Source organism: Chelonia mydas, chromosome 15, assembly GCF_015237465.2.
Source record: "Chelonia mydas isolate rCheMyd1 chromosome 15, rCheMyd1.pri.v2, whole genome shotgun sequence".
Taxonomy (NCBI): Eukaryota; Metazoa; Chordata; order Testudines; family Cheloniidae; genus Chelonia; species Chelonia mydas.
This window is the reverse complement of record NC_057856.1, coordinates 16522186-16532343: the sequence shown is the minus strand read 5'-3', so window position 1 is coordinate 16532343 and position 10158 is coordinate 16522186. Positions and strand designations below refer to the sequence as shown.

Below are 10158 nucleotides of genomic sequence, written 5' to 3'. Positions count from 1 at the left end.
GCAAGAATCGTGAATGTAGACAAGACCCATGATGGTTCCCAGCTTCAAAAACAGTCTCTCTCGTGTTCATGTGCATTGAAATACACCACAGTGCTCTCTGAAATCCATTTTGGATGCTCAAGGAGCTTCATTAGCCAAATTCATAGCTCTAAGTTGGGTTTGGCTTAATACAGTCCTGATCTGATTAACACAGTTCTATGGGTTCTGAAGGTCACAGAGACCAGCGGTGTCTTTCTCTGTACCACATGGTACTAGCCCCTGCTGGAGACAGGATACTGGCCTATGTGCACCACATCCAGAGTCACAATTCCTTTGTTCCAATGGAGGAAAAGAGGGGCTGTGCAGAGGAGTCATGGAGGAAGCAGGCAGAGTGAGGAGGAAGAAGCAAATTGCCTTCCAACAACTGCGTTGTGCCAGAGAAGGACTCAGTGCTGCCCAAATCTGACCTGGGGCTGGTGTTTGTGTTTTCTGAGATGACTGTTTTTAACCCTCACATACTGACCAGTCCTGTGTGCTTCCTCCCAGTCTAACTGTAAAAAGGGGCGTGCGTGCGGGCGTGCGATCCCCATGTGCCTGTCAAAGACTTTTAAGTTCTGGAGAAACTTCTTCTTTACCCGCTGCAGCATTGCACCTGTGATCTGTTGCTCCCTGAAGCTGCTGCGAAGGGAACAGACTCTTCTAAGTGTCTTTCTTGTCACTCTTTTCAATAAATTATATTTTAAAAAGTAAAAAACAAACAAACAAACAACAACAAAAACCAGGCACCTGGAAATCCCCTGCGAGTTGTGCTGCACTGCAATGTGATTGCTTGTGAGAGCTCTGCTAGCACTGAGGTAGCTAGAACTGAAATGTGTGGGTTTTGTCCCATTTTGCGCTTGGAGGATGCCCAGGTCCAACTTGGCCCGCTCGCTAAGCTGGGCATCAGCAGCCCAGATGTGGAAACCACAAACCCAATTCATATGACCCTAAAGATTAAAAAAAAAACCAACCCTCAAATAAGCTTATAAATAAAACCAGACTTTTGGCTGATTTGTTTCCATATTTGTCTATAATAGACCCTTCTCAATATGTTTGTTTTATTTGGTTTGGTGACCAACACAGGTATTTATATTTCCAATAAAAACTTAAATCAGAATAAAATGTACCAAATAAGCTTAAATTATTTGTGCAGAAGATGATTGCAACCACCTGACGCATGTAATTCCTTACATGAAATGTTAGTCCACTTTGAATAGAGATTTAACAGACTCACCATTTGGTTAATGCTCAATTTATAAATGAAAAGGAAATTTCAGACACAGTGTAGGCCTCCAGGATCAATCAGACTAGGGTGGATGAGTTTGTGCTTAAGGTACAGGGCTGGACCTCAGGAGACCTGGGTTCGATTCCTGACTCAGCCCCAGACTTTCTGTGTGATCTTGGGCAAGTCACTTAACCCAGTGGTTCTCAACCTGGGGTACATTAGCTCATCTAGATATTTGCCTAGTTTTACAACAGGCTACATAAAAAGCACTAGCAAAGTCAGTATAAATTAACATTTCATACAGAAAATGACTTGTTTATACTGCTTTATATACTATACACTGAAATGTAAGCACAATATTTATAAGCCAATTGATTTACTTTATAAATATATATGGTAAAAATGAGAAAGTCAGCAATTTTTCAGTAACAGCGTGCTGTGACACTCTTGTATTTTTATGTCTGATTTTGTAAGCAAGTAGTCTTTAAGTGAGGTGAATCTTGGGGGTATGCAAGGTCAATCAGACTCCTGAAAGGGGCACGGTAGTCTGGAAAGGCTGAGAGCCACTGACTTTGCCTAACTTTTGTCTCAGATCCCTGTCTGTGACATGGGGATAATAATCCTCCCCTTCATTTGGGGTGTTGCCAGGCTAAAATCTATTAATGACTGTGAAGCACTCAGATACTACAGTGACAAGAGCTATATATAAATACTTCTTGTTCATGACATTTATCTATTTCTTGCTTCCCTGGCAGAATCCACCACCCTGTCAGAGGGATACTTCTGAGGATCTCCATTCACTTATTTCCTTGCCTTTCTCTGCCAAGTACCTGCACTGAAGACCCCAAATTCCAGCCAAAGAAGAGTGCTCCACAGTGACCACCTGGAATCAGCGCTGCCAAACGACTTGAAGCAAGGTGGAGCATGGCATGCTGGGACCTGTGTCTCCGAGGGCCAGTGCTCTGTATTGAAGGTGAGCTTGGCCACAGTCACCTCTATTTAAACACAGATTTGTGCGGGCTTTGGGCTCCCAGCAGGTTGCCATTGCGCCTTGTGATTGGACAAAAGTAGGGCCTCCTGATCTATTTCATCTCACATTTATGGTACAGTGCCGGCCAGGCCTGTTACAGAGTGAAATTGACCCTCTGTGTAGGGCTTGCACAAAGCCTATATACCACACAAGGCCCTGTGAAGGCTTAAGTGAGACTCTGGCTCACAAACCTTAGGTGGGCTCTGTGAACAGGGGTGACTATCACCCACAGTGCCTAAAACTAAGCACCTCATTAGGTAGACAAGGTGACCTTTTGTACTAGACTCGCTCTAAGACAAAATACACCAAGAGCTCTCTTCTTCATGCTCAGAAAAATAACAAAGGAAAAACCTCCCATAGCTTTTGTTAGGATGTCAGCAGCAGAGGAAAGACACCAGAAGTTGTTCCATTCAAATGTCCAGTTTTTCTTTCCAATTGTTTCTCTGGGTTCCTTTTTAATTTTTTTTCCCCCTTCAGCTGTTTGAGCAATGAACTGTGCTTATGAGACAAGTTAAACATCTCTTCAGCTTCACAATGGCCCTGACATCTCATTGTTTGAAAGGCAATAGGGTCACTCAAAGTAAACTCTCCCTTGCTAAATAATGTTTTTCCACATGGAAATGTTGGAGGGCCACTATGTGCTGCCAGGTTAGAGAGGCCAGAAGATGCCTTCAGAATCCCCAGGTGCCTTTGTGTTTGTTTTTTTTTAATGTTCTATCACATGTAATTATTATGTCCAAAGCTTCCCTGTTTAAATATGCTCAACGCGTCCAGTGCATTGCTCAATCTACCGTAGGAAAGAATTAAGGGATAAAGTCAATGCCATAGTAGATTAACCCCTTCTGCCTCTCAGAAAAGACTAAATATGAAATTCCAGAAGATTAGAAAAAAGCTAATGTTACACCAATATTTTAAAAGGGTAAAAGAGATCAACTCCAAATTACCTTTGTCAACCAACTTGTTATCTCACACACAAAAGATATCCAGTTAATTTCACAGGATGTATTTTCCAATTTGATCTCTTTCTAGGGTGAGATTTAGGGTGACCAGATAGCAAGTGTAAAAAATTGGGATAGGGGGTGGGGGGTAATAGGAGCCTATTTAAGAAAAAGCCCCCAAAATCAGGACTGTCCCTATAAAATCGGGACATCTGGTCACCCTAGTGAGATAACAAGTTTGGTTGACAAAGGTAATGGAGTTGATGTAATACACTTTGATGTCTGTACGGCTTTGACTTGGTAGCACACAACATTTTGATTGACAAAATGGAATGACATAATATTAACAAAGCAGACATTAAATTGATTAAAAGCTGGCTACTGGATAGGTGTCAAAATGTAACTGTAAACAGGGAATCATTTAATTGGTGTGTTTCTAGTGGGGTCCTTCAGGGATTGGTTTTTGGTCCTTTGTTATTTAACATTTTTATCAATGATCGGGAAGAGAACATAGTACTGCTGATAATGATGGTTAAATGAAAATGTATACATCTAAGAACAAAGAAGGTAGGCCACACTTACAAGACAGAGGACTCTTTCCTGGGGAGCAGTGACTCTGAAAAAGACTGGGGGGATGGGGTGGCGAATCAGCTGAATATGAGCTCCTAGTGAAACACTGTAGTCAAAAGGACGAATGCTATCCTTGGATGCATAACCTGGGGAATCTCAAGTAGGAGCAGAGGGGTTATTTTACCTCTTTATTTGGCATTGATGACATCGCTGCTGGAATAATGTGTCCAGTTCTGGTGTCCACAATTCAAGAAGGATGTTGATAAATTGGAGAAGGAAGAGCCATAAGAATGATTAGAAAACATACCTTAGAGCAGGGGTTCCCAAACTTGGTTTGCGGCTTGTTCAGAGTAAGCCCCTGGCAGGCCGTGAGACGCTTTGTTTACCTGAGTGTCTGCAGGTACGGCCGCTCGCAGCTCCTAGTGGCCGCGGTTCACCATTCCCAGCCAATGGGAGCTGTGGGAAGTGGCACAGGCTGGGTCACCGCTTCCTGCAGCTCCCATTGGCTGGGAACAGCAAACCGCAGCCACTGGGAGCTGCAAGCAGATACCTGCGGATACTCAGGTGAACAAAGCATCTCACGGCCCCCCACAGGCTTACTGTGAACAAGTTTGGGAACCCCTGTGTTAGAGTGATCGACTCAAGGAGCTCAATCTATTTAGTTTAACAAAGAGAAGGTTAAGTGGTGACTTGGTTACAGTCTATAAGTACCTATATGAGGAATAATTATTCTATAATGGGCTCTTCAATCTTGCAGAGAAAAGTATAACACAATCCAATGGCTGGAAGTCAAAGCTAGACATATTCAGCCTGGAAGTAAGGTGTAACTTGTCAATAGTGAGGGTAATTAACCATTGGAGCAATTTATCAAGGGTCATGCTGGATTCTCCATCAGTGGCAATCTTTAAATTATGATTGGATGTTTTTCTAAAAGATCTGGTCTAGGGATTATTATGGTGAAGTTCTCTGGCTTGTGTTATACAAGAGGTCAGACTGGATGATCACAATGACCTCTTCTGGCTTTGGAATCTATTATATGATTTGGTTAAACTGCAACAGAATTAGCTCGTGTTCCCTGGCGGAACCGGGAACAATAATTCTGTCCACTGCAGGAATTACTGGGTAAAATTATGTGCCCTGTGTTATGCTGGGGAAGGGGGGGGGCATCAAATTAAATGATTTAGCCTTAAAACCTATGAATCTTAAGATGTTGCTCCCTTCCCTATGGCCCACTCCACCTAAGGGCAGGAAATAAAAAATGTGCCCTATCCCCTGAAGGGCTGCCAAGCATGGAGTTTGGCAAACAGACACAATTTCAAGTATATGCTAGACTGCATTGCACAGAGTGTCCAAGTGCTGAGTGAGCGTCCAATGAGCCGTAACGAAATGCACGACTGAGTCAAAGGAAAACTGAAAATATTTCATAAAATCCATCTTTGCATCCCTTTTCTCTCTTGATATATTGCCCCTTATTCATGGCTGTCCAGGCCTTGGCCCAGGTGTAAATATGTCAGTGCACCAATGAGATGGAACATGGTCACAGGAAAATAGATGACTGTTCCTAGATAAAATGCTGAGCTGGAACTGAGGCATTTACTGTAAATAAAGGTCAAGGCAAGTTTGTCTTCAGGCTCCAGGGTCTGTTAATCCAGCTCCTTTCATGACCACCATGTGTGTGTGTGCAAACGTATTTACTTCCAGAATGCAGCATACTGATCATGTGACAATGCCCCATAATATTGTAACAAGTCTGTAGTCACCTTGGACTTCATGGTGCTGTCTATGCTGCACGCCATGACCATTCAGAAATTCAGTGGTGACAGGTGCAGAAGTTGAATTCTTGTGCTCCAAAACGCCAGCTTGATTTAAAGGCGAACCTCCATAAACTGGTAGCAGTATCGGGCCTGTGACACAGCTGAGCAGTCCTTGCTCATTTCAGTAGAGGGCAGTGGTACACAAATACTAGCCAATACATTTTGATATTACCAAGTGACTGTCTTTAGCAGATGTGGTCATTTCTTTGCTTTAGATAAGAGTACAGTGGAGCAGTAGTTGTTCACTGTTCCATGTACTGTGTACGTTTGTCATTTTGGGAGTTTTTAGATTATACTTCATTAAAAATGATATATTTTAAATTAAACTTGTATCTATGAAAATCAGTCACCCGGCGTCTTGACTGGCTAGTACACTTGCCATTTGGTATTGTTCTAAATAGCCACCTGGAAGTAACTGGGGAGGCGCAATTGCCTACAAACTAGAACTCTTTCAAGCAGGGGGTGCCTGGGTGGAATCTGGTCAGGGTTTATAATCCAAATCCCACTACCCATCACATTGCTGTAGTGGTTCCTCTTGAGAAATTTGGTGAGTCATAAAACCAGTACCTCTTCACAGACCCTGACTTAAAGCCCCTTACAGTTTCACTATAAATGTTAACTTTTTTAAAAGTGAACCTTGCATGTCCTCAGTAATATATAGGATTGCTACAAAACATTAACATCTCCTATTCCTCCATCATAGGGAAATGCTACACTGCTGATTTCTTGATTTTTGCAATCTCTTCCCTCCACTGTTTGAATATCCTGTAAGTCGAAGATCCTAATGGAGAATATTAAAAATGTAGGTCATGAGGAAGGTAATTATTTTTTTAGCTTAGTTAGTCTTATTCATATATGTGATCTCATTTCTCTGCAATCAAATTTTAATACTAATAAGGAATACATATTAAAAACATCTTCATAAATCCTCATCTGGTAGTCTGACATGGTCTAACCTTGAATGAAGTAACTCATATGCAGATAATATGGAACAGTGACATCTGAAATTATTTATATGCAAGACTCAGAGATCTCCAACCTATACTCTTGTGATGACTGTAAATGCTTGGACCTCTAGGTTACCTAGTTACAAGAAAACTGGTCTCTGCATAAGAGAACGAGTCAGCTCAATAAGAGAAAGTAAACCAAAATGCGGATCTGCTTTTCCCAAAAGGTAGCTGCTGGATTTGTGTGGTCATTAAATGCTCTAGAGAGATCATCATCGACTAAAGGACTGATTTGCTGCTGAGCACCACAGTTCCTTTGAAAGTCAATGGTTGACAGCTTTAAAAATTAGGCCCATGGGTCCTAAAAATAGCAAATATGCTTTCTCCAGGTTAGATGAGGTGCTGTTCTGATGAAATATCATAGCAGACTAGGCTGTAATACATCTTTGCACTTGCCCATAGTAGGTCCTGCATGTTCCAAATGGAAACTGGTAGAATATTGTTGCTAATATGGAACTCACCTGTCTAATAATCATGGCATCCTGGTTCCCTGTTCTGTGCTCAGACCACAGCTCACCTGCCTCGAAGAATCCAGACTGAGAACCGCTGTCATCGTTCCAGTAAAACAGAGAATCTGTGTGGTCTTCAACCTGTTTTGTGGGGGGAGGTGACCCAGGGATCTCGTTTACCAATAGGCTTGGTCTTGCAGTAGTTCTTCGTGTTTCCTGCTAGGTCGACCAGCCTACCTTTTGGGATCCGACATCCCTCCTCTCCCCCCTGTGGAGGCCTGGCCTAATGGCATTCTGTCTTAATTTCTGTTATAAATCATTATTTCCTAATACCATCAAACTGTGGGAGTGGATAGACGATAGATTTGTCCATAAATTGGTTCAAGAGCAATCATACCCCTCCCATTTTGAAGGACAATACCCTTGTTAATGGCTCTTTGGCAGCTTAATGGGTGCACGTAGACTGGAGGCTTCTGTTTTCTCCTTAGAACCATGAGAGTCTGGGGAATTGCCAGGCTCAGCCCCTCTAGCACTGAGAAAGGAATGACTTGCATCAACCACCCCCAGTGGTTTGCTGGTGGAAAATGGCCCCATTTCACCCTGAAGGGCATTCATGAATACTCTTGAGTCTGATTTTATCCATGTAGCGCAGAAGCCGGTAGCGTCATCCAGATCGGCTTCTCGTGGTGAGGGTTTTAGTGTTCGCTCCGGCTACCACCCAAAGCAAATGCCATAGTTAACCCTCAGAAAGCCTGACATCGAACTCCTTAAATTTTGTTCTGCTAGAAACTGATTCAGTTATTAGCTGACACTGGCTGAAACAAAAGCCAAATGTTGATGAATGTCTTATCCGAAATGTAAACAGTTTGATTTTTCTTTCTTTGCGAGTCTGGGACCCTCAGGGGTTTTATCTGATGTTGGCAATCTCAGGCACATTTTGAGGCCTGAAGCATGTTTTTAATTGTTACATCACAAAACTTGCCAAAATAACGAAGTATACGGCTTAAAAACTCTCTCTTTATGAAACTTCTCCACAGTTTGACTAACACAATAATTGCTGGAACTAGATCGTATTGCCTGGTGGCAAATGGAATTTTTTCATAATGATGCTGTCTGTCATTAACTGCAGCATTTGTTCTTTTCTCTACAAGAGAATGACCAAAAATGTACAGTATCCTTTTCTTTATTACAGCTAACAGGCCTGGATAGGGTAATGCATTATAGGTGTAGCTATACCGAGCATAATTTATCCTGTCCAAAACAAAAATGTGTTTAATTGGGCTGTTAATCATTTTGTAATTCTAATAAAGTTGGAGGTGTATAGGTTTATATTTTGCTCTGAGACAGCGCTAATATTTCCCATAGTATTTGTTGATATTGTTTTTTTCCAATAATAGTGTTTAATGGAAAAAATCCCCAAAATAAAATAATATGGTAACTTCATTCATTAGTAGAAGCCTTGACAGGCTGCAATTTACATGCCCTTCTCTTTTTTTTTTTTTTAACCTCTGGACTACGCCAGGAACAATAACACACTACTCCTCCTAACGAGGTGTCTCTGATTCTAGCAAGTACTGATCTTTTTGTTTCACTAAAAGTTTCTTCTTTACTATTTTTATTAGATGACAGTGTTATGGAGACTGATTTTACCAGGGAAGAGACGTCTAGTGATTACAAAACAAGACTGGAAGTCAGGAGTTCTGGCTTTTATGCCCACCTCTTCTACCGACTAGTTGCGAGATCTTGGGCAAATCACTTAATCTCTGTGCTTCTGTTTCCCCTTCTGGGTGGGTATTAAGATATCTGCCTCATAGGGGTGCTGCAAAACTTGTTAAAGAGCTTTGAGATCCTTGGATAAAAGGCGCTATAAAAATGAAAAGCATTATGAGTTGATGGCCCCTATTACAACCTGTCTGAAAGCCTTTATGAGGGAAGAAAGGAGCTTTCACGTTACATGATCCAAGTCATAAATGTGGAGATTATAATGGCATCGAAACTCCTCCCCACACTACAATTGAAACTGTGCGAGCAATAACGGCATTTTTCCAGCTGTAGTGGGGCAGAGCTAAAGGATTTGTAGTTACAGGGGAGTAGCCTAGCAAAAGGGCACTTTGATTTTCCTCTTTATCATTATTTATTATTTCTGTCACTGTAACGTTCAGAGTGCTCAGTTGGGATCAGGGCCCCATTTTGTTGTGCATGCGTCTGGAATGTAAGTTCCACATAAATGAATCCTGATAATGTTAATATTTGAGAATTGACATGAATATGTTCAGACTCTCCTTCTGTCTGGAAGAGATAAAATCTCATGAAATCCCTACCTGCCTTCAACTGAAGGCTCCATTCTAGATTCTGTATTTTGGACGAAACTCTACTTTTGTTGTTCAGCATGCCAGGTTCCCCTTCAATTATATGTAATTTTTTTTAATCCTTCGTTATACCTCATGACTACGTGTTTAAAACAATAAGCACTGCTCCTGCAATTGGATCTGGATGTTGGCTTCAGTCGGATTTTGTGCGGCCCTGATTACAGGACTGAGACCATAGTGTGTACTGGCAGAAGAGAATCTGGAGTTGGTTCAGTTGGGTCTGTGAACATTCCCAGAGTGTCCCTTTGCACAACTTAATGATTCCTGCTCCTCTCACCTGTGCAGACTTTGTGACTGTTAATTATCGCATTAAATAAAAATGAGAGCTTGCTATAATAACACCAACAGCCTGTGGTGGAGAAAATATGCGGCTACTTTGATACAGATCCCCTTTTAATGAGGACATAGTAGACCGGGAGGGCTGTTTTCCCAATATGTTAGTTGAAACCTACAATTCCTGGTTCACAGACATACCCTATTGACCCCACAGTTTTGAATGTTGGATCAAATGATTTTATTATTGTTGTTTGTTGTAGCTGTTTTTGCCACCTCATTCCCTTGATTTTACCATTTGTCTCTGTCAAATGAAAAGATGGGAAAAGGAGACATGAATTGCCTGGTGGGGTGTAAATGAAACAGGTGTTATGTGTGAAGTATCTGCTTTCTAATTGCTGCTGTTGGAATTTGGGGTGGCGGGAGGGGAAAAGACGGCTACACTTAATTAATAAGGCAGGACTC

At 41.8% G+C, this 10158-nt stretch overlaps 1 long non-coding RNA gene across 1 annotated transcript; it reads left to right on the top strand.

Annotated features, from left to right (window-relative positions):
* Positions 1–1738: 1738 nt before the first annotated feature.
* On the top strand, positions 1739–10129 carry LOC119563778. The gene is made up of 3 exons (XR_005222381.2): positions 1739–2216; positions 6299–6413; positions 8674–10129. It is a non-coding gene; the product is annotated as an uncharacterized LOC119563778 (long non-coding RNA).
* The last annotated feature ends 29 nt before the right edge of the window (positions 10130–10158 follow it).